General features: G+C 39.5%; 1 protein-coding gene across 7 annotated transcripts in view; it reads left to right on the forward strand.

Annotated features, from left to right (window-relative positions):
* Positions 1–26091, forward strand: part of sema6dl (sema domain, transmembrane domain (TM), and cytoplasmic domain, (semaphorin) 6D, like) — a 368382-nt gene that overhangs the window by 190190 nt on the left and 152101 nt on the right. The window contains exon 1 of one of the 7 annotated variants that reach the window (XM_059952810.1): positions 14688–14767. The exons of the other annotated variants lie outside the window; for them this stretch is intronic. The gene's annotated coding sequence lies outside the window, so the exon portion shown is untranslated. Of the gene's footprint in view, positions 1–14687; positions 14768–26091 lie in introns of those variants that run through there. 7 annotated transcript variants of the gene reach the window in all.

Genomic DNA, 26091 nt, shown 5'->3' on the forward strand with positions numbered 1-26091 from the left:
CGCACAGCTCCAATGAAATTGCCATATTCAAGTTTACTGATGACACCACTGTTGTAGGCCGAATCAAAAGTGGTGATGAATCAGCACATCTGGCTGAGTGGTGCTATAACAACACTCATTGTCAGCAAGACCAAGGAGCTGATTATTGACTTTAGGAGAAGGAAGTCAGAGGTCCATAGCCAGTCCTCATCGGAGGATCAGACGTGGAGAGGGTCAGCATCTTTAAATTCCTCAGTGTTACCATTCCAGAGGATTCATCCTGGGCCCAGCACGAGAAAAGCACGGCAGCATCTCTCCTTCCTTAAGAGTTGCAAAGGTTTGGCGTGACACCCAAAACTTTGGCAAACTTCAATTGATGTGTGGTATTGACTGGCTGCATCCCAGCGTGCATGGAATCTCAAAAAATCCTACAAGAAGTAGTGAATACGGCCCAGTTCATCACGGGTAAAGCCTTCCTCACCATTGAGCATATCTACACAGAGCATGTTCACAGGAAAGTAGCATCCACCATTAAGGACCTCCACCACCCAGGACTTCTCACTGCTGCCATCAAGAAGGTGGTACGGGAGCCTCAGGACTCACATCACCAGATTCAGGAACAGTTATTACCCCTCAATCATTGGGCTTTGAACCAAAGGGGATAATTTAACTCAACTTCACTTGCCCCCATCACTGAAATATTCCCACAGCCCGTGGATGCACTTTCAAGGGCTCCTCATCTCATTTTCTTGATATCTATTCCTTATTTTATTATTCTTTCTTTCTTTTTGTATTTGCACAGTTTGTTGTCTTTTGCATACTGTTTGAACAACCAGTTTGTATGGCTGTTCGTTGATTATGTTATGAATTTATTGAGTATGCCTGCAAGAACAAGCATCTCAGGGTTGTATATGGTGACATATATGTACTTTGATAATAAATTGACTTTGAACCTTGAACTTAACAGGAAGCTTTTAAAGAAATACCACCATTATTACTGACATGAACAGCAGGTTTGAGTAGTGCGTAGTGAAGCAAGATAATATTACAGTAGAGCTGGAAGAGATTGAAATTAACAGTCAGGAGCTCCAAAGATCCGTGATTCTCAGAGGATGGAAACCAAGGAACAGTTGTTGGCCATTTAGTAATGGCAGAGTAACACCTCAAGGAGGAAGTTGAGGCTGAATATAGAGGCTGTAACTGAGGTTTGTTGCCTGCCCCGTGATGAACAGCCACCCAGCTGATGTATGCAGCCAATGGCTGAAAAGGTCATCAATGTCATCTTTAATCTCGGCAGGCCTTACCAGCACCCACAGGGGAACTCCTATCCGTCAAGCACTCGGTTTATCTTTTGGACAGCTGCTATTCTTCCAAACAAAGAATTCGAGATTGCACGATATAGTGAAAGTAATAAATTGCCTAGTATTAATGGTGTAGGTGTTTAATGGCCTATTCCCTTGTATATCACAAAACACATCTGTGCTGAACTCTGAATGTGTGTTCTAGATTGAGAAGTTAAGGTATTTGATGGTAAGCTAGTCAATTGTGGAATTGAAAAGTATCTAGAAGGCTTGGTGTTTTTATCTGTGACTGATGATGAATTTTAGGTGGGGCTTGATGTTTTCAGCCTCTATAAATTTATAAATTTTCTTTTAATTCCACAATGCAGAAACAGATTATTTAATTGAACCTGCCTATCTATGCCAAATGTAAAGAACTCTCCAGTCTAATCCCACCATTCGGCTGTGAGTCATAGCATGACAGATCACATTTCTTCAGATACACATCTAAGTACTGTTTTAAGGTTTCTATGGTCTACTATGTTTTTCTCACATGAGTCTTTCAGGTATTGTGTTCAGAGTCCGTAACACCCTCTGGAATGATAGGGGCAAAAAGTTCCCGTCTATTTCTTCTGCCAACTACTTTAAATCTCCTCTGTCCCCTGATTATTGACTGCTTGAGAAGTAGGTTCTACTTATTAATTGTCCTTAGCCCCTTTTAGTTTCGCATACCTCTATTATGTCTCCCCTCAGCCTTCCCCATTCCAATGAAAACAATCCCAGATTATTCAGTATTTCCTCATATATACAGTTTTCCATTCTTGGCCTCGTTCTCATAAATCATTTTCATCTATCTCTCTTGGGCAAATCATATTTTATAATGTGGGACCAGAACAGCATGCAATACTTGAGCTATGGTTTAACTTGTGTTGTATACAGTTTCAGCCTGTCCTCCTGCCCTTGTATTCTGTGCCTTAGTTAATACAGGATGGTCTCCAGTGTGCTTTTATAACTACCTTATTGATCTGTCCTGCTGCCTTTAAGGACCTTGGCATATATACTCACCGGCCACTTTATTAGGTACACCAGCTTGTTAATGCAAATATCTAATCAGCCAGTCATGTGGCTGCAGCTCATTGCATTAAAATACCAAGACATGGTCACAAGGCTCAGTTATTGTTCAAACCAAATATTAGGATGGGGAAGGGACTTTGACCATAGAATGATTGATTGTGCCGGATAGGGTGATTTGAATATCTCAGGGGCTGCTGATCTCCTGGGATTTTCACGCACAATAGTTTCTAGAGTTTACATGTAAATGTACGAGAAACAGAAAACATCCAGTGAGCGGCAGTTCTTTGGGCGTAAACACCTTGTTAATGAGAGAGGTCAGAGGAGAATGGCCAGACTAGTTCAACCTGACAGGAAGGCAACAATAACTCAAATAAACACGCATTACAACAGTAGTGTGCAGAAGAGCATCTATGCATGTCCAACACATCAAATCTTGAAATGGGTGGGCTACAGCAACAGAAGTCCACAAACATAACTCAATGGCCACTTCATTAGATAAGGTGGTGCCTAATATAGTGCCCATTGTGTGTATTTATCCAATGTTTCTGTTACTCCAGAGCAGTCATTATCCTCCCATTTATTGTATATTTTCCTTGTCTTACTTACAGTTCCCTGAATGCATTACCCTGGACTTCCCTGGATTAAATTCCATTTGCCATTTTTTTGCACCCAGCTGTCCAGATCATCCATAAATGTTCTTGCAGTTGAAAGCTTTCCTCCACATTGTTTGCCACATAGCAGATTTTGCAGACCTCTTTACTGTATCCCTTAAATTTAAGTATAAATAATTGAACAATGGGGAAAAAAGAGACTGAATACTGTGCCCTCTGAAATTCAAGTCACAGAAACACCTATAAACCCTTACCCCTTGATTCTTACCACCATTTTGGATGTAATTTGGCACTCTCCCTTGAATCCCATGTGTTTTAACATTTTAGAGCAGTCTGCCATGTGGGACCTTGGTAAATATTCTTTTGAAAATCCATATAGATTAAAATAAAATACACTGCCCTCTTTACTCTTCATTGTTATCTCCTAAAATCACTGTTCAGAGATGAAAAAAGATCTAGTGTTTTCCCAGCGTATATGACAAATAAACTCTTCTCAGGATACCAGCCTAGTACTAGTATCAATTTTAACCGATGCTTTGATGACAAACTCTGCCATCTTCATCAGGGATGACTTTCCTTTCAAAACCATGCTGGCTGTCTCTGATTAATCTGCACCTTTCTAAATTAAAGATATTATCCTTTAAGACACTTTTCAGTAGTTTGCCCACCACTATTCTAATTAACTGAATAGTATTTCATGTAACACAGTGACGTACTGGTGTGTCCACCAGTATTGTGTCATTCAGAAAAATACATGAGCCAAGTTAATTAGGAGGCTGATTCTTCGCACTATCCTCTCAAATGGCAAGTATTTCTCATTCCCCTAAGTCGGGAAGCTGGACAGATTTCTTCCTTGCATGTTCTGAATATTATATTTCAAGTTTATGCATACCTGCCTGAACCTCCAAACCTAGAGGTTTATAGAGGGCTGTGACGTGATTGATAAGTGAAAGAATCTTGCAACCCATTCTCTCTGTTCAAACTGCTTAAAAGAAAAGTTCAAAGCTCAAAGTAAATTTATTATCAAAGTACACAGCTGTCACCATATGCTACCCCGAGATTCAGTTTCTTGCGGATGTTCACAATAGCACAAAGAAATACAATAGAATCAATGAAAAGCTACATAAAGGCTGACAAGCAAGCATTATGTAAAAGAAGACAAACTGCAAATACAAAAAAAATGAGAACATGAGTTGTAGAGTCCTCGGAAGTGAGTTCATAGGTTGTGTTTGGTGATCAGTTCAGAGCTGTGGTGAGGGAAGTTATCCACGCTGGTTCAGGAGCCTGATGGTTGAAAGGTAATAACTGTTCCTGAACCTGGAGGTGTGGGATGTAAGGCTCCTGTACCTCCTCCAAAACGACAGTAGCTAGAAGAGAGCATGGCCTGGATGGTGGGAGTCCTTGATAATATGGATGCTGTTTTGTTGTGGCAGTGCTCATTGCAGATGTGCTCAGTGTGGAGGGCTTTTTGTGACGAACTGGGCTATATCTGCTACTTTTTGTAGGCTTTTCTGTCTTGGGCATTGGCGTTTCCATACCAGGCCATGATGCAACTGGTCGGGATATTCTCCACTGTGCATCTATAGAAGTTTGTCAAAGTTTTAAATGACATGAGAAATGTGCATAAACTTGTAAGAATCCTTTGTAATTACAATTAATATGGCAGGAAACAGCACCTGCCGGTAACTTACACCTGTTTTATACATTGAGTGACCTGTCCCTATTAGTACCAAATTCAAATGTTATAGGGACAGATGCGTCACTACACATTTTACTACTCATCTACACACCAAGGCCATTTTGCAAGTTGCAATTAATCTATTGGCCAGCATACTTTGTGGCACACTTGCATCTAGAACTGGACATGGGCTTGAATCTGAGCAACTAAATCACAATGGACCGAATGCGGTCCCAGGCACAGATATGTATATTGGGTGGACCCTTGATGCCTGAATGCATAGCAAGTTTAGAATCAGAATCAGGTTTGCTATCACTGGCATACGTCATGAAATTTGCTTTAGTGGCAGCAATACAGTGCAATGCATGAAATAATGCAATAAGTTGCAATAAAAAAGAATAAAATAAATAGTGCAAAATTGGAATACTGGGTTCTTGTTCGTGGACACTGTTCATGGGTTCATGCTCCAATACCTCTTCCCAGATCACAGTGAAGAGAAGACATGTCATGGATGGTGAAGATCTTTAATCACATTTTGAAGATGCCTTCGATAGTGGAGAGACTTATACCAGGCTGGGTCTACTATCCTTTGTAGCCTCATTTGATCCTGTGCATTGGAGCTTCCATAACAGACTGCGATCCAACCAGTCAGATTGCTCTCCGTTGTACATTGTAGATTCTTTGATGACATACCAAATCGCCTCAAATTCCCAATGAAGAAGCCGCTGGTGTGCCTTCTTTGTGATCGCATAAATATGTTGGGCCCAGGATAGATTCTCTGAGATGTTGGCATCTAGGACCCTTTCCACTGCTGGCCGTCAGGACTGATGCGTCTTCTCCCAACCTCCAATTTCTGGTTAAGATGATGCTACCAACTGAATGTGTGCGACAGCTTCTGGTAGTCAAAAAGACAAGGAATCCAACTAAAAATACCTTTTCTGTGGTAAATCGTGTTACGTTATCGCTGCAAACAGTGAAGGGGTGAGCGATGGTGAGGCGAGTTTGGAGGATAAGCCAAGATGGTTTGTTGTAGTTGGAGTTTTAATGCCCGTTCATCTGGCCTGGGTGAAAGGTTGGATCGCTCTGGGCACCAAAATGATCTGAAGAGCTTGAGAGCAGCTTCAGAATGGGAGACAGATCTGAATCCAGAGCGAGTCGCTGGGCGACATGATCAAGGCCCGGTTCCCAGGTCCTGGTGAGAGGTACCTATGCTGTTGAGACAATTTAAATGCCAGCCCAGATCGGAGGTGAGAGCCAATTTTGCTAGCTGTCCTCTTTCCAGGATGCCAAAGCCTTTGGCTGTTCCATCAATGGGTCAATTTAAACGCCAGCCCAAAGAGAATGAAAAAACAGGGTGTCAGTCGGGACCAGAGCCAATTTCACTCACTCTCCACAATGGTCATCTCTGTGGTACTGAGGCTAAAAAGACTGCCCCTGCTAATATAATGAACTGAGAAATGAGACTTTGGGCCTACTCTGGGCTGCTCTGGGTTTTAGATCAGAGGACTCAATTTTGGGTTAGAATGCTGTTATTCACTTCAATTGTTTGCTTGATTTGTAATTCTTTCCTTGTGCATCGAGTGTTGATCTTTTATTTTTTTTTCTTTAATTGGGTTCTTTTGGGTTTTTTACTTTGTGGCTATCTGTGAGCAAGCAAATCTCAAGGTTTTGTAATTCATGCATTCTTTGATAATCAATGAATCTTGAATCGTGAATCTCAGTGAAGTTCACAATCAATTCCTTAGTTTTGCTGATGTTGAGTGCAACACCCCTCAACCAGTTGCCCTTTCTCACTCCTGTATGCCTGCTCATCACCAGCTGAGATTCTGCTGACAACAGTGGTGTCATCGGTAAATTCATGCTTGGCGTTTCAGCTGTCTAGCCACACAGTCATGCATGTAGAGTCGGTAGAGCAATGTTCTAAGCATGCATCCTTGAGGTGAGCCTGTGTTGACTTGTCATCAACGAGGAGATGTTATTTCCGATCCTCACTGTCTGTGGTCTCCGGTGAGGTAGTCGTGGCTCCTGTTGCAGAGGAAAGTACAGAGGCCTAGGTTTTGAAGTGTGTTGATTAGTACTGAGTGTATGATGGTTGAATCAATAAACGCTGCCTGATGTGTGTATTGCAGATGTTCAGGCACTCCAAGGCCAAGTGGAGAGCCAGTGAGGTTGCACCTGCTGTAGACCTGGTCAAATCACAGCAAGTCTTGCCTTGCCAACTAGAGAAGCCTTCACAATAGATGACCAGGTTCCCATGCGCTTCCACCAGTAGTGCATCTACTTGTAGCCCAAGATGAATGTATACTTCTCTCTTTTAAGCTTTACCTACTTCTGTCCTCATGCTTCTAATATTCAAAGGTTTATAGCAGTACCTGTAGTTATTCATACTCCTGTACCTCCTCTCTGATGATAGTAATTGCATAATGTTCTATGCCTTTTAGTACCTTATCGCTGCTTGCTTGAAAGCTCTTGGTGATGACTTCAAATTGGTAGGAAGTTTTATGTCTGAACAGCAGCATTTCTTATACTAAAAGATAAATCTTATTTATGCACCTTCAGCTGAACAATGCAAGTGACACCTCTGATTTGGTGAAACCTTGACTCTTGCCAACTCTTTCAATCTATCCTGAAGGGTACATAATGGGCACCGTTAGTCATCAAATGCTTAGTTCAGTGTCACCTTCTAAGGTAACTCACAAATTAACTTTTTTTCTGTTTTATATACCACTACAATGGGTACTACCCAGTCCCTCTAACATTCTTCACTTTGAACTCCATCTTGTTCAAATTAACTAACCCTTTTTCCACCCTGTTCTTAAAAGTATATTTGAGATTACAGGGCTTACATTATTATTATTGGGTGTGGAACAAGATTTCATCAGGAATTTAAGGAAATTTGGCATGCTATCAGAACTGGCAAAATTTCAAAATTTCACACTCATCCTAGGTGTGCTGCGGAGAGCATTCTGACTGGATGCATCACTATCTGGTATGGAGGGGTCACTGCACAGGATCAGAAAAACACTGTAGAAAATTGTAAACTCAGCCAGCTCCATCATGGACACTAGCCTCCCTACCATCGAGGACATCTTCAAAAGATGGTGCCTCAAAAAGGTGACATCTATCATTTAGTACCCGCACTACCCTGGATATGTCCTCTTCTTATTTACTACCTTCAGAGACGAGGTAGAGGAGCCGAAAGGCACATACTCAATGTTTTAGGAGCATTTCTCAGATTTCCAAATGGACAATGAATGCTATCTCACTATTCTTGCTCTCTTTTTGAACAACTTATTTAATTTTTTGCATATATTTCCTATCGTAATTTATAGTATATTTGATGCTTTGCTCTGTACTGCTGTTGCAGAATAGCAAACTTCACAGCATACATCAGTGATAATAACCCTGGTTCTCATTCATATGTTCATACCTTCTGAATAGTATGTCCAAGCGTGATTTTGAAGCAACTGTGCAGAACATTTATCCTAGGCTAGCTTCCATTTGGTGAGGCAATATCTTTCAACCAATGTTATTTTGTTGTTATCTAAATGTATTCAGCTGCAAATATTGGTGGTTCCATTTTCTGATGTAATTCACTAAACCTTTCATCTGGCACCATCATTGGTTCTTGCCCTAATATGAATTTGTCCATTGTGTTCTCAGTGATACTACAATTACTCTGATATGTAATTTTATCTCTGAATGAGCAACCTGCTGCTTTATCAATGTCCATGTTGATGCATTGGCTTTTGTTTTACAGTCGGTGTGATTTCCAGCGTTGTTGCTGGTGTCATCCCAATCTTTCATTATCTTCACTGGACTTATTGCTCTGTAAACTTGCCCTCTGTCATCTTTTATAATGAAAACTTGTTATTAAAAATGAAGATATTGCTGAACTGAAGTTGCTTTGATTAATGATCTATTTTGGCTTTGTACATGTACACTGAGCATGTGTACGCTTTTCTCTGACAGTTATAATATTTTGCTATTTTGAATTGACGTACACTCAGTGGGCTACTGTATTTGTTACCTCCTGTACCTGATAAAGTGGCCACAGGGTGCATGTGGTCTTTTGCTGTAGTAGCCCATCCAATTCAAGGTTGAATGTGTTGTAAATTCAGGGATGCTCTCCTGCACACCACTGTTTCGTGTGTGAAAATCCCAGCAGATCAGCAGTTATTGAGGTACTCAAAACACCCCACCTGTCACCAGCAATCAAACTCACTTTTATCACATTTCTTCCCCACTTTGATGTTTGATCTGAGCAACAACTGAACCTCTTGACCATCTCTGCATGCTTTTATGCACTGAGTTGCTGCCACATGATTGGCTGGTGGGATAAGTGCACTAATGAGCAGATGTACCTAATAAAGTGGCCACTGAATGTATATGCAATGTATGGGTTTGATTACATCCCTAATGGCAATTCGAGACAGTACCACCCATGTGCCTTGGATTCTGCCATCCAATAGTAGCTTTCTCATCTGCTTTCTAGCCAGTTATTGTCTTCATCACCCTTGAAGTGCATTTGGAAACAATTTGCTGTGCAAACTGGGCTCATGGTAGCAATATTTATTTATTTATTGATATGCAGCACAGAATAGGCCCTTCAATTTGTGCTGGCCAGCAATCCCTCAATTTAATCCTAGCCTAATTATAGGACAGTTTACAATGACCAATACCCTGTCAGCCATTGTCTTTGGACTGTGGGAGGAAACCAGAGAACCCAGAGGAAACCCACACAATCACAGGGAAGATTTACGAACTCCTTACAGGCAGATCTGACTGGTAAATTACTGCTGCTTGAATCCTCTGCCTGCAGAGGACTTGTAATGTTCTCTATGAAATCTACCCATTATGTGCCAACTTAAGGCTAGAAAATCATACAAGGTAAATTCATTCCAGTTTTGTTTACTTTAGAGTTTAGGGTGCCATAGGTGTGCAGCTGATGTCTCACAGCTCCCATGTGCTCAGCTGGATCCAAACATCTAGCATTGTCTGTTGAAGTTTGGATGTTCTCCCTGGGATCAGGGAGATGCTATGGTTTCTCCCCATATTCCCAAGTCCTGAGGGTTGGTAAGTAGGTTATATGGGCATTGTAAAGTTCCTCAGCGTGTAGCTGAATTACAGAAATGATGGGAAGGTTGGAAGAGTAAAATAGGATCATAGGTAAAAGTCAATTTAATATCAAAGTATGTATATGTCACCATATACTACCCTGAGAGTCATTTTTGAGTGGGCGTTCACAGTAGGTACAAAGAAACACAAAGAATCAATGAAAAACTATACACAAAGTCTGACAAACAACCAACATGCAAAAGAAAACTAACTTTGCAATTACAAAAAAAGGATAATAAATAAGTAATAAATACTGAGAACATGAGTCAATAGGTTATGGGATAACTTCAATTCAGTAAAGTTATCCATGCTGGTTCAGGAGACTAACGGTTGAATATCTTAAGTTTGCTCATGACAACTTTTTTGCTGAATCAAAGGTCATGACAAATCAGCATGGTTTGAAAAGCATAGGTGGTGCCACACCAACAATCTCTCATTCAATGTCCTCAAGACCAAGGAGCTGGTTATCGACCTCAGGAGGAGGTAACCAGAGGTCCATGAGCCAGTCCTCATCGGGGGACCAGAGGTGGAGAAAGTCAGCCACTTTGATATTCTCAGTGTTATCATTTCAGAGAATCTGTCCTGTGCCCAGCACAGCATTGCATCTGCTTTCTTAGAAAGATTCAGCATGACATGTAAAACTTTGACACACTTCTATACATGTGTGGTGGACTGGCTGCATCACAGCCTTTTATGGAAACACCAATGCCCTTGAATGGAAAGTCCTGTGAAAACTAGTAGATACAGCCCAGTCCCTCCCCACCATTGAGCACATCTGCACAGGGAGCCTTTGCAGGAATGCAGCATCCATCATCAAGGATCCCCACCACACAGGCCATGCCATACTTTTCTCACTGCTGCCATCAGGAAGAAATTGCAAGTGCCTCAGGCCCCTCACCACCAGGTTCAGAGGCAGTTATTACCTCTCAACCATTAGACTCTTGAACCAGAGGGAATAACTTCACTCAACTTCACTTCCCCTATCACTCTATTGTTCCAACAACCTATGGATGCACTTTCAAGAACTCTTCATGTTATTGATATTTATTGTTTATTTCTTAATTATTTATTATTTTCTTTTGTCTTTGCACAGTTTGTTGTATTTTGCACATTGTTTTTTTTTCCATCCTGTTGGTGCAGTCTTTCAATGATTCTATCGTTTTTCTTAGATTTGCTGTGTATGCTCACAAGAGAGTGAATCTCAAGATTGTACATGATAACATATGTGTACTTTGGTAACAAATTTACTTTGAACTTTGAAGGCATTAGCGTAGGATTAGTGTAAATGTGTCATTATGGTCAGTGCAGACTCACCATGTTGAAGGACCTACTTCTCAGCTTTATTGCACCATTAAAGAATACAACCAGCAGGTAAACCAGTACTCACCCACAGCAATATAGTCTCTGAACAGAGATGCAGCAAGTTGGCAGAGACAAGTAGCAAAGCAGTAAAATACAGGAAGGAACAAAGATCGGCTTTATTCTCCATATACATATACACGTACTAGGAATTTGCTGTGGTGTGTTGGCACAACATGCAATGTAAAACAACAACATTCAACAATTCTAAAGAATAAAGAATTATATACAAATAACTTAAGAGTTTAAAGTCGGGTATAGAATAAAATGTGCATAAGTAAATAATTTCAGTATTTATTTACAATGTAAACAGCATCATTAAAAAGCAGTTTAAAATACTTACTTTAAAGCAGGGACTGAGGTAATAGATAGAGGTGTTGGTGGGTGTCTAACTAGAATGATTGATCAGATTAATTGCCTGGGGGAAGAAACTGTTATGGTAGCGTGAAGTTTTTGTTCTAATAGCCCTGTAGTGCTTTCCAAAAGGGAGCTTTTGAAAAAGGCAGTTTGCAGGGTGGGTGGTGTCTGCAATGATTTTCCTGTCCATTTCTTGGTCCTGGAAATATACAAGTCCTGCAGTGATGGTGGATTGCCACAAATGACTTTTTCTGCTGACCTAACAGTTCTCAATTGCATATTCTGAGGATGCTGCACCAAACCAGACAGTAATGGTTGGTATGGGGACGCTCCCTATGATGGCAGTGTAGATTTGCACCATTATGTTCTGGGGAAGGTGGAATTTCGCCAACAGCCACAAGAAATACAAGCTCTGCCGAGCCTTTCTATTAATGAAGGGGAAATTGTTCTCCCACATGAGGTATGAAGATTGAAAGGCAAGAGAGAAAAAGTGAAGCAGAAAGCAAGAGACTGAACAGTTGACCCAAGGGAACAAAAACAGCAGAGGAACCAAAATTTTGATAAGTAAACAAAAGACTTAAAGAAAAAGTTAGCAATTTAAAAAATAAAAAGGTTCAGAGGTAACTTGAGAGGAGGTGTACATGTTAATAAAAGGCATAGATTGAGTGGACAGCCAGAGACTTTTTAACCAGAACAGAATTGACTAATATGAGAGGGCATAAGTTTAAGGTGATTGGAGAAACGTATGGGTGGGTGGAGATGTCAGAGGTACGATTTTTACAGAGAGTGGTTGGTGCTGTCAGGGGTGGTGGTAATGACTGATACATTAGATACAATTAAAAAACTCTTTAGATAGGCATTTGGATGATAGTAAAATGGGGGGGGGTATGTGAGAGGGAGGTTTAGATTGTTCTTAGAGTACGTTAAAAAGTTGGCACATCACTGTGGGCCGAAGGGCTGTTCTGTAATGTTCTGTGTTTTATTGTGTGCTAATACTGCAGCCTTCTGCAAGCCTAATTTGTTTAGTTAAGTGTATAATTACTAATCTGATTTGTTTGGCAAAACATTGTGGACCAAAGGACCGGTTCCTGTGCTGTACTGCTCTGTATCCATACCCTACACAGAAGGATGATTTTTAAGCAGTGTGTTGAGCAGTCATGTTTTCCCAGTCTGTTCTCATCATGGATAAGGTGCTGAAGACTGAGCAGTTTCCATGGCCTTGCAGCTATTCCTCAGCCACCTGTTGTCAGTGCGCTTTTTAATGATTAGCAACAACTTGCCAGTTATTTTCAATCAGCAAATTGGGAATGCTGGTTCAGCAGGTCTTAAGAATTGGTTCTCACCTCCAGATTTTTATCCCAAGGAGTTTGCACTCAAGCAAAGTGTAATTTCTTTCTATGTGAAACGGCCTGATTTCAGAAAAGACTTCCTCTAAGCTATTATTTGAGATAGCTGTAATCATCATAGTAATACCAGGAACAAGTTGAACATTAGAATATAGTGAAAGAAGGGCATAAAACAGAAATATATTCACAGGAGTAGTAAATGCTGCAATACGGTGCTAAAATCTTAGGCACATGTATATAGCTAGGATGTCTTAAGACACTTGCACATTACCATAGTAATATTATGTGTTACACTGTACAGCTCCAATAAAAATACAATCATGACACATGTGAATGATGATAAACCTGATTCTGATCTGGATCTCTGTTGAGGACTGAAAGAGGGAAATGGGCCGGGAAAGGGGAATCATGGTTGGGAAAAGAGAAATGGAGGTGAGAAAGCAGCAAACACCAAAGAGTTTCTGTAATGATTAATAAACCAATTGATTGGAATCAGATAACCTTGCCTCGCGTCTCAGGGTGAAGTGTGTCTGTACACAAGCCAATGCTGCCCCTGGCAATCCTTCTCTGTCACCTGTCCAACACCCATCCCGCGGCGTTCTACCCTTGCCATTCCCAACATCCTTTCCTCCCACAAGATTTAAAAGCTTGCTCTCTGCTCCACGTTGAGAAATACAGGAATGTGCAAAATCCTAGCTCTAAACAGTGCCTATAAAAATCATTCACATTTTATTGGTTTACAATGTTGAATCACAGTGGATTTAATTTGGCTTTTTTGATACTGAACAACAGAAAAGACTTTCATGTCAAAGTGAAAACAAATTTCTACAAATTGATCTAAATTTATTACAAAATAATTGATTGCTTTATTACTCACCCCCTTCAAGTTAGTGTTTAGTAGATGCACCTTTAGCAGCAGTTACAGCCTTTTGTCTGTGTAGATAGGTCTCTGTCAGCTTTGTACATCTGGACACTGCAATTTTTCCCCATTCCTTTACAAACCTGCTCAAGCTCTGTCAGATTACATGGGGGTTGCGAGTGAACAGCCCTTTTCAATTCCAGCCAAAAGTTCTCAATTAGATTGAGGTCTGGACTGTGAGTTGACCACTCCAGGACATTAACTTTATTGTTTTTAAGCCATTCCTGTGTAGCTTTGGCTTTATGTTTGGAGTCATTGTCTTGCTGGAAAACAAACCTGTGCAGTCACAGTTCTTTTGCAGATTGTGTCAGGTTTTCCCCCAGGATTTCCCTGTATTTTGCTGCGTTCATTTTAACCTCTATCTTCACAAGCCCTCCAGGATCTGCTGCAGTGAAGCATCTCCACAGTAAGATTCAGCCACCACCATGCTTCACGGTAGGGATGGTGTGCTTTTGATTATCTGTGGTGTTTGGCTTATGCCAACCATAGCATTTAGTCTAATTTCTAAAATGTTCAATTTTGAATTAATCAGACTATAGAACCTTCTTCCAGCTGACTTCAGAGTCTCCCACACGCCTTCTGGCAAACTCTAGCCGAGATTTCATGTGAGTGTTTTTCAACAGTGGCTTTCTCTTTGCCACTCTCCCCCAAAGCTGTGATTGGTGAAGTACTTGAGCCTGGTGAAGGGACTGAGCAGATGTGCAGTCTCTCCCATCTCAGCCACTGAAGCTTGTAACTTCTCTAGAGTTGTCATAAGTCTCTTGGTGGCCTCCCTCACTAGTCCCCTCCTTGCATGGGCACTCAATTTTTGAGGATGGCCTGCTCTTGGCAGATTTACAGCTGTGCCATATTCCTTCTATTTCTTCCTGATTGATTTAACTGTACTCCAGGGGATATTCAGTGACATGGAAATTTACTTGTATCCATCTCTTGACTTAGGCTTTTCAATAACCTTTTTGCAGAGTTGCTTGGAGTGTTCTTTTATCTTCATGGCATAGTTTATGCCAGGATACTGACTCATCAGCAGTTGGACCTTCCAGATACAGGTGTATTTCAACTATAATCAATCGAACACTTTGACTGCACATGGTGACATCTATTTAACTAAATATGTGACTTCTAAAACCAATTGGCTATACCAGTAATGATTTGGTGTGTCATATTAAAGGGGGTGAATTCTTATGCAATCAACTATTTTTGTTTTGTATTTATAATTAATTTAGATCACTTTGTAGAGATCTGTTTTCACCTAGACACAGCAGAGTCTTTTTCTGTTGATCGGTGTCAAAAAAAAGCCAAATTAAATCCACTGTGATTCAATATTACAAAACAATAAACATAAAAACTTCCAAGGGAGCTGAATACTTTTCATATATACCTAAGACTTTTGCTTAAGTATTGTACAAGAATCATAATAGTGGCTGGCTGCACAATGGAAATTGGTTTCTTTTGGATATGTGGCTGACATTGTGAACCAGTACCATAATTCATAACAAATCTTTGCTCAAAATTGACTTCTTGGCACTCCAGATCCAGATTATCTATTAAATTAACTAATGGTAATAAGTTTAAGACCAAAATTCTCTCTGCTAAGTGTTTCTTAAGAATGTACTGTGCTTGTTTCGTTTTGGAGTGTTAGACAATATGACGTACTATAGGAACTCCCAAAGTTCATTTTGGGATAGTGTACAATTAGCTTCATGGTTTCTGGTTGCTTTTTGTTTAAGTATTAACTCTGCCATGGAAACTTTGTCTTGTCCTTTCTAGGATGGAAGAGCTTGCACAAACGTAGCACTTTGTCATGTCCTTGGCAAAAGTCCACAAAATACTCCATGTTCAGTGTTACAAACGAGAAAATCTGCAGAGACTGCAAATCCAAGGCAATACACACAAAATGCTGGAGGAACTCAGCAAGTTAGGCAGCATCTGTGGAAAGGAATAGACAGTCTACATTTTGGGTTGAGACCCTTCATCGGGACCCTGATGAAGGATCTTGGCCCAAAATGTCGACTGTCTATTCCTTTCCATAGATGAGCTTTGGCTGTTGAGTTCCTCCAGAATGTTGTGTGTGTTGTCATGTTCAATGTATTACTTTAACAAGGACAGGGATTGATTAGTTTTGAAACCTATGCCCTTTGTCACAGAATCCAGTATCTTATTTACTTTTTATGTCTTTAGAGCCAGCCGTCCATGTTTTACATCAGAAAAACAGGGATTAAGATTTACAGAGTATAATCCCTTACCTTACATTTAATGACAGAGCTTAATCAGTCACTTAGTTTGATTGAATAAGATTGCTGTTTCCTTTGATACTCAAATTACTGTATCTCTTATTACAATTTTTTGTACGTTTTGAGACGATTCCTCCAGCTCCATGAGCAACACATTGATATTGGTGACAAGTAGAAGTGACACCCGAAGAATTCTCAGGTCTTCAGTTGGGGTCTGCATTGAACTGCTTAACTCAGCATTCATTTTAAATCCGAAGTCAGTGATGACTCTACCACCATCTGATTCAAGCAGGTTACAGCCAAATTAGCAGCCTAGTTCTCAAACTGCCCAGCAAATCTGTGCAGATACCACAAAGAATTCTTAGGAATCCTCCATTCTGTAAACTTGATTCGATCATAATCGGAGGTGCCCACGTTAGATTCAGAGCTGTAGTATATTGTATGGTTCAGGATGGCAAGATTACACTCATGATACATTGAAGTTTACAAAGGGCAAACTGAAGGTGAACTATAAACAGGTGCCATTCCAAACACAATTTTCTTGCTGAGGATGGGATTTCACAGGTTTCTAAGAAATAACATTTCCAGCTGGCATACGAATTGTTTTAAGGCTGGATTCAACAGACCACTTCCAAACCAACTTATTTAATCCTGGTACCATTGAAAAGTGTTAACCAGTTAAAACTACAAAACTTTTTAAGGCTTACTATTTAAATAATCTGTGTGCCTACTTTTCTTTCATTGTTTACATTGTATTAATTGAAATTTTACAAAATATTGTTTGCAGTTGCTTTGCCATTTACCTGTAGATAGCCCTTTCATATTAAATATTTAATCTTAAACAAACTAATACTTAAGTACTGAAGAAAAGACCAAAGCTGAGTGTAAAGTATTGGCTTTCTAAATAACCAGCACAATGGCTGTTAGTTATTCCTCTCCATACCTTATGGTGCATCGGGCAGCAACTTTGCCGTTTCTTTAGCATTTTGTCTGGTTTTTTTTTGAGTCCAGGTTGCTAGCTCAATGCTCAACCCAGCATGGATGGAAAGCATGCAAAGAGCCAGCTGGATTTGAACCTAGGGCATTTCTAGGCTGTGGTCTTAGTAAAAAGGTCATAATGATTGAAGGTATGATATCGGCCCTCAGCTCATTCCTGAGTCAAGAAACCACTATGTCCTAGCATGAGCATTGGTCCAGAAATGGGAGAAGGAGCAGTTCTCACTGTTAACCTCATATAAACACCTTTCTAAGACTAAATTAACCTGCAACATAGATTTTCCCTTTATTTTTGATGTGCATTAGAATTGGCACTTTCAGTGATGGGGATTTGTTGTACCTAGCATCAGTGAATTCACAAACAGATTGGATGGAGGAATTTTCAAGCATTTACTAGCCATATTTGCTGCTATTTATTTATTTATGCACAGTTTCCTGCCTTGTGTACTCTGGTTGATCCTCTATTGAACCCGTTAGAGTTACGATTCTGTAGATTTTCTGAGTATGGCCACAGGAAAATGAATCTCAGGATTGTATGTGGTGGCATATATGTACTCTCACAATAAAACTTACTTTGAATTTTGGGGAAAAAAATGCTGATTTTATTTAACCTTTTAACACTTTAATAAGAACAAGAATTGGAGCATAGGAGCATGATGAATGGTGAAATATTATAAACTTGAAAATTAAAAAATACATATTTTTTTAAAACTAAGGGTTATTAAATGTAATTCTGAGGGTTGACTGTACAGACCTTTTTTTAGATCAGAGTGTCCATTCAGGATTTGTTTCTGTTCTAATAATCCAATTTAAATCACTCACTGAAAGAGATTTAATATTTTCAGTAGATTTTACACTCAAAATGGGATATACGAAGTTAAACTTCAGATTTGATTGGTGATTCTATATGGATTGCATCTGCAAAGTCTGTGTCAGAGCAGCCAGCAGAGGAGCAGGAATTACTGTCAACACTGGAAGATTTTCACATTTATCATGTTCAGTTCTCAGAAATTGCTGCCTAGAAATTCATCCCTGGTCGGTACTACTATATCTGCTGTCTAATAGTAGCTGTGCACCCTATCCTGCTTCAATAAAACGGAATGTCAGAACTAGAGAGTTACGTGCAGCCACTCTTCTACAGTCCAGGGATATGAGCTGGCGGCTGCAGACTCTGGACCACAATCTAAGCTGACCTTTAGCGCTAAAATGCCAGACATGCTGTTTTTGGGGGGGGGGGGGTAAGGTGTTACTCAGGTGAGTATAAAAGATCCCATGCCTCGTTTGCTAAAAGAAACAGGAAATTCACTTTTCTATTATTCATTCATCAAACAACACCCCTTGAGAAATTAACTAGTTATTGGTATTTTGGGTACTAGCCAATGGACTGACCTCCCTGAACAAGAAAGCACAGCAGCACCTCTACTTCCTAAGGAGATTGAGACAAGCAAGGCTCCCAGCCCCCAATGGAGCACCATTGAGAGCATCCTAATGCTGTATCTCCATATGGTATGGGAGCAGCCGAGCATCAGACCGGAAGTCCCTACAAAGGACTGTGAGAGCAGCAGAGAGGGTCATAGAGGTCTCCCTACCATCCATCGGGGACATTTATCAGGAATGCGGCATATGCAGGGTTCTTGATGTTATTGAGGATCCCACTCATTCATCCAGCATCCTGTTTGATTTTCTACCATCAGCTCGGAGACTATGATGCATAAAAGCAAGAACAGTGAGGATGAGAAATAGTTGCTTCCCCTAGGCCAGGGGTCGGCAACGTTTACCACTGAAAGAGCCAATATGGACCCATTTCCCACAGAAAAGAAAACACTGGGAGCCACAAAATGAAATAACACTGCATACAACGGGTTTTTTTTGCCTTTATGCTATGTATAAACAAACTATAATGTGTTGCATTTATGAAATTGATGAACTCCTGCAGAGAAAACGAAATTACATTTCTGCATGCAACAAAAACATTTTGAACTCCGAAAAAAAGACGTTGGGTTGAAGGTTACTCCATAGGTAGCCTACCTTGGATCGAAGAATTAAAAGAATGCGCGCACTGGCGGGTGTCAGGCATTGGCAGTTGTGATGTATATTAATAGCGATAAAAAACACGTTGTAGCAGTGTGCTACACGCAGCGCTAAAATAAAGACACTGCAGTCAAGGTAACTTTATTCGAACTAAACAGCCTTGCTTTAAAGCCTCCCTCAACCCGTCCCCGTGGGCGCGGATGCTCCAAAAGACACGTACTCACAAACCCCCGTAGGCTATCTCCCTTAGCCGGAACGGTGGCTAATTGTGAGCCGGTTCGGATGTGCCAGGAAACAGTGTCTCCGCAAAGTTTTCAGATTGTACAAGATCACCATAATCTTCAAATTTCGAATTACATTTCAAAAGCTAACAAACCACGGGGAGCCGCATCACAGAGATCAAAGAGCCGCACGTGGCTCCGGAGCCGCAGGTTGCCGACCTCTGCCCTAGGCCATTAGGCTTCTGAACCGGCCGCAATGTATTTGAAGTGTCACTAGTTAATCTGTTCCGTACCTTACAATATTTAATATTAATACACTTAAGTTTGTTATTTATGTGTGATTCATTTGCAGATTTTATCCTTACCTTCATAAGTTATCGTGTGTTATGTGTGCTGTGTGTTTTATATCCTGGTTCGAAGAAATGTTGTCCTGTTTCCATATACATTATATATGTTATATGCATGTTATGTAGTTAAATGACAATAAACCTCACTTGTCAATTGTAGAGTGTACGCAACAGATCTGTAAGCTTTAAGTTACCAGCAAAGTCTTTGGGGATATTCTGAAGTTGTAATCAGAGAATATATGAGTTTGCTCTTCCTTCACTTGTATGGTGGCATTCTGTTATTATTTAAGTACAAATAAAATACACTGTTTTTATTATACTGTAGCTCTGGCTAAGAGCTTCAGACACAGGAATTATATTTTGGGGCAGCATGGTAGTATAGCAGTTATTGTAACACTCTTATACCATCAGCAGCTTGGATTTAATTCCTGTCACACTCTGGAAGGTGTTTGCACGTTTTCCACATGACTGTGTGGGTTTCCTCCAGGTGTTCCGTATTCCTCCCACATTCCAAAGATGCATGGTGTAGTATGTTAATTGGTCACATGGGTGTAATGGTGCTGCCCGTCTCATGGACTGGAAAGTCTGTTACTGTGTTGTAACTCTAAACTAAAAAATCAAAAGTTCATTATTTCTATCACTTAGCTGTTTCAATTATTTAGTCATGTAAACTACAGGATGAACAATTTGATTACTTTGGAAAAGGTCACTCTGTTACTCTTTCTTCCATACCTAAAATTGTGTAGTGTACTTTCACCATAAGCTGCTGTGTGCATGGGGATCAACAAGCTGGAAAAAGCCACTAATATCCACAGTTCCTGGAAGAGATTTAAAAAAACACACACACACACAAAATCAAGTTGTAACAACAAAGTTCTCTCTCCACAGTTTGTAAGTATATTTTATTGGCATGTACAGAAAGTACTTTAATCTACTCTCAAATCATCTTTTATTTTAATAAATGTACAAGTGATTTATTCTTAAGTATGTACCAAGCAAAGCGTGTGTCAATTTGTCTTCATTATTGACTGTCTGAAAACATTTGGTGATTCTATACCCATGTGGCCCAAAAACCAACTTCAGATTGCATGCCACTGTGTCCCATAGAAGTCAGCTTCCCATGGAACTATTGCACCCAACAGCATTCCATACAAAATAGCTATTTTCTGGTCTGCTGCAATGCAGTGCTAATACCGCAAGGAAATGATATACAGATGGAACGTTTTTGAACACTGGTGATCCAATTTCACTGGTTATGTATCTTTCACACACCTCAAAACCAGATGGTTTCTTCATCTATTATATTGCTGCATAAATTAAATTCTCCCTGAGTCCCACAAAGATAAGAATGAAATTCATCCGCTTCCTCCTCCGTTCTGACTCTCCAAGGCAAGCTCAGTTATAAGGTAGATGCTGGCCAAGACATTGACCGTCATATCTTTTTTCCACATGCTATGGGCTCAATTGTATGCATTTTTAATTTCAATTCCTCTATAGTCATGCCCACCAAATTACAGATTACAGTAGGTGCACAAACTGAATTATACAGAGAAGGGAGGGGTGATATCAGTGCTAATTTGATACCTACCTTTCCAAACTCAGCAATACTTATACACCAAATGCATAGGATGATGCAAACACCAAGTATTAAGTATGGAGACACAAGAAACTATGGATGCTGGAACCTGGGGCAACAAAGAATCTGCTGTAAGAACTCACTATGTCGAGCAGCATCTGTGGGAGGGTATGGAGAGAAATGCTGCTTGACCTACAGAGTTTCTCCTGCAGGTTGTTCATTGCTCTGAGACTGGGTATAAGTATGGACAGCAGAAAGAACCATGGCCACTGGATCTGGTCACTTATCTACTTCTCTTCTGTACCTCTTCAGTTAACACAACAAATGCTGACTCCCAGCAATGGTTGTCAGCAATAAACACCTCACAAACACCAGCCTTTATGGATCTGTGGACATGAATTCAATTGTTACCACTTGGATTCAGCAGGTGCCAAGGAACTCTAAATTACACCTTGTGAATCTTTGCCAATGGATGTTAAAGCACAAGACATAACCATATCAACACTGCAATCATTACACTAACTTCTCATGTGTCATTTGAGTGTGTTTCCAGAACTGTCACACTCTTCCTTTGACATAATGGCTGACTTACTCAAACTGCCACTTTCCATGAGTTGATGCTACTGACAGTAGGGCAGAATGTTCTGAAATTGAGAAATGTGTGGTGTGTTCCACCAGCAGGACATTTTCACCTCCCATCATGAACCTTGCAACTTGGTGAAGGTGAAAGTTGCTGAAGTCTTCACCTGGCACATGGTGAACAATGGGTCCAAGTGAGAGGAGTTCCTCTATTTGGAGGGCTATTGACAGAGAGCTGGCTGGTCAGTTTGCAGTTATTAGTGACTTCTGGTCTCTCTGTTCCTCATCAAAACCATTGTTGAATGTTAGATGCACTAAGCCTCTCTCATTTTGGCAACAAACCCTGAAAAATTCAGTAGAAACCATCATTTTGTTGTGGCTTTGTTAGACAAATTCATTCACTATTAATGACACCAAAGAACTAGGTATTTGTTATATGGTAAATATATAGCAGCTGCAAGCTTGTTTTCCCATTATTCGCCAATAGGCATATTCCCAATATTAATATGGCTTAGTTCAGACAATCACTTTAGTTTTTATAGGACCTTCCAATGTCTTAAAACACTTTTCAAAAAGGCATTTCAACTGAGTGCATTTAGGCAAGAATTTAACTCGCTGCCAGCTACAGAAATTTTTGGACATGTAACCAAATGTTTGACCAAATTGGAGAATTTTAGGGAGACTTCAGGAATTGGAGGTGGTAGAGACTTAGGAAGACAATTTCAAACATTTGTACTTAAACTGTTTCAGTTGCTTCCGTCTGGCAAATGCTACCACAGTATTAAAGCCAGGCCCAACAGGTGACAGGACAGCTTCTTTCTACAAGCCATTAGACTTTTAAATTCATATATCTGTATATTGCAATGGAGTCATAACGCAAAGATTTTTACTCCCTCGCGTTGTTTTTGGTAGGATGTAAGATCTAAATAAATTCTAATTCAATATTGGAGTGAATGAAATTAGGATATGCAAGTTATTACGGAGTTAAAATGTTGGAAAATAGCCTCTTTCAAAATAATTATTTTCTGTAGGCACATGAAGCTACAATGATTTCATTTCTATAATATATGTTTTGGCATCTATCTGTTTAAATATAATCTAGTTTTATCTTAATTGTGTTTTATTTTGTTAATACCAAATGATTTTTTAGCCAATTGGATAAATTAAACAATTAGGTGAGAAATCAATGCTATATTAGCCAAAGTGACAACTCTATGCTTTAAAACTTGATTCATTTTGTACATTGTGCTGTTCTGTCCAATGAAAATAACAGATGATATGAAAACGTACTTATTTGTAGCTTGCTCAGCAGGACAGACGCAAGTATTGTTTTGATAAGCTATTAGATAAAACGAGTTTTATTTTCACAAACCAGTTCATTGCATCAAACCTGCTCTACATTGCTGTTAGGAAAATTAGAAATTGAAATTAAATCGCAATCACGAGGAAGCCTATGGATGCTGGAAATCCAGAGCAACACACACAAAATGCTGGAGGAACTCACTAGGTCAGACAGCATCAATGGAAATGAATAAACAGTCAGCGTTTTGGACCGAGACCCTTCTTCAGGATTTAATGTCAGGAAATTAAATCACTTTGAAAGGCGATAACTTGATTATAATGCCATTTAATTACAGCAATTATTTTTCACCAGTCCTTCCCAACCTTTGAATGTGAATGTAACAGTGAAAATAAGCATCATACTTTCAAATGGTAAAATCAAAGTTTGTTACATTCCCAAATGAGGGCTCCTCTAATACTCACAGTCTCATTCAGTTTACTATAACTTAGATTATAAACTGATTATGGATTGTTAAGATATGAGTTTCTTAATTTGTTGGGTCTTTTTCAACCAAATATGCATTCTGACTAGACAGTACTTAGATCTTAAAAGAAACAACAGTTTTGTCATTAGATTTGCAACCTGATTAAACCCTAATAGAACTGAAAGCTTATTGTCCATCGGTCAGATCTGACAACAGTGGGTCTTTCATTACTGAAGTACATCACTGGTGTCCGACGGGCCCTCAAGGCTTTAAAAGTGTTGCTTTAAAAGTCCACTGAAGAATCTATTGTTAATTATCATGTACAGTATGAAAGCACTTCATAGTTTGCTGCACTGCACAGTTGAGTGACAATGTGGGATTTATTATTTGGAGCAGTATATTATTAGAAACAGCCAATTGTCATGGCTGTACAACATCTAATGTCAAACAAACCCATTTGACAGCTGAGTGCAATTTGGGGTCAGTGATAATGCACCCACTAATGTATTGCTCTGCTGCAGTCTGGCTCGGAGATTTGAGGAAAATGTGACAAAACAACCAAGTCTGACAATGCTCAGACGATATTACTGCACCCCAGAAATGACCAAACATACATTTTCATAGAAATTTTCATAGAAATGATTAATTGTTTTCTGGTATTAACATATGTGGCAAACCGCTGTATTCTATGATTTCAGCTTTTAAGACTTAATTTTTCCCCTGTATGCAACCAAATCACAGAAAATCTGGAGCTTCCATTCATTGAGAGCTTCTTGGATTGACAAATACTTAAATGCTTTGTTCCTTGCACTGAAATAGCATAAATTAATGAAGTTAGCAAAAGAATCAATGGATAATTCCAAATCTCCATTCTTTGAATCTGAAGGACATGTAAAGGCTGTTTTAATTGGGGAAGAGATCTTTGAAAATGTACATGACTATGTGCCTCAAAACTCTGAAGTAACATTATATCAAGGATCAACATTATTTGCCCTACACATTTTACAGTTATTAGGAACTTGCTGTGGTGTATTGGTCAGAGTAAGACATGCAACTAAAGCAACTTTCAACAATTATAAAGACTAAAAATTTATTTAAAAAAATAAAATTAGAGGTTAAAGAGAGATTATAGATGCAGAAACAGTATATAATAGACCATGAATGCCAGGGAACAAGGTGAAAATGAGGAAGCCTCAGCTTTTGTAGGGAGTCAAACGTATAGAAAAGGAGAGAGCTAGGAACACTCAGTAGGTTGGGCAATATCTGTAAAGAAAGAAAGAATTTGGTTCAGCTCTTTGAATTTCTGTCAGAAGTGTTTCCATCTGAAGCATTTGCCAAGATTTTGATATTTCTGATATCCAAAGTATTTTGGCTTTTGTATCGCATCTCAAAAGAATTTTCCCATTCACAGTTCAAAGTAAGTTTATTTTCAAACTACATATATGTCATCATATGCTATCCTGAGATTGATTTTCTTACAGGCATTCACGGTAAATATAAAACAGAATAGAATCAATGACAAACTATGCACAACAAAGACAAATAATCAACTAATGTGCAAACAACAAATGCAAGAAGTGAGTAAGTAAGTAAATAAATAACATTGAGAATGTGAGTTGTAGAGTCTTTGAAAGTGAATCCATAGGTTTTGAAACCAGTTCATTGTTGAGTAAATGAAGTCATCCCCTCTAGTTCAAGAGCCTGATGGTTGAGGGGTAATAACTGTTCCTGAACCTGATGGTGTAGGACCTGAGGCTACTGTACCTCCTTCTTGATGGCAGCAGAGCATTGCCTAGATGATGGAGATCCTTAATGATGGATGCTAGTTTCCTGCAACAGTGTTCCTTGTAGAAGTAAGAGAGCTTTACCTGTGAAGGACTGGGCTGTAAGCACTACTTTTTGTAGCTCTATTCATTCAAGAACCCTGGTGTTTCCATACCACGTCATGATGCAACTAGTCAGTATACTGTCTACCGTGTCTACATTGAAGTTGGTCAAAGTTTTAGACAACATGCCGAATCTTTTCAAACTTCTAAGGAAGTAGAGGCACTGTCATACCTTCTTTGTAATGGCAGTTACATGCTGGACTCGGGAAAGATCCTCTGAAATGATAATGCTGAGGAATTTAAAGTTGGTGACCCTTTCCATCTCTGCTACCCTGGTGAGGACAGGCTCATGGATCTCCAGTTACCTCCTCCTGTATTTAATAATCAGGTCTTTGGTTTTGCTGACATTGAGTGAGAGGTTGTTGTTTAACAAAAATAAGGAAAAATGTGGAAAATAATTCCTTTTGAAAGAAACTCCGTGGTTAAGAAATATGTCCAGTATTCATAAATCAAAGTCAAAGCAAATTTATTATTTTAAAGTACATATATGTTAGTATATACTACCTTGGAATTCAGTTTCTTATAGGTATTTACAGCAAAATACAGAAAAACAACACATTTTATGAAAAACTGTGCATAAAGACTGACAAACAACCAATGTCCAACAGAAGGCAATTTGTGTAAATAATAATAAAATAATAAATAATACTGAGAACATGAGTTATAAAGTCCTTGAAAGTGAGTCTGTAGGTTGTGGAACCAGTTCAGCACTGAGGTGAGTGAAGTTATTCACATTG

This window comes from Hypanus sabinus, chromosome 28 (genome assembly GCF_030144855.1).
Source record: "Hypanus sabinus isolate sHypSab1 chromosome 28, sHypSab1.hap1, whole genome shotgun sequence".
Lineage (NCBI taxonomy): Eukaryota > Metazoa > Chordata > Chondrichthyes > Myliobatiformes > Dasyatidae > Hypanus > Hypanus sabinus.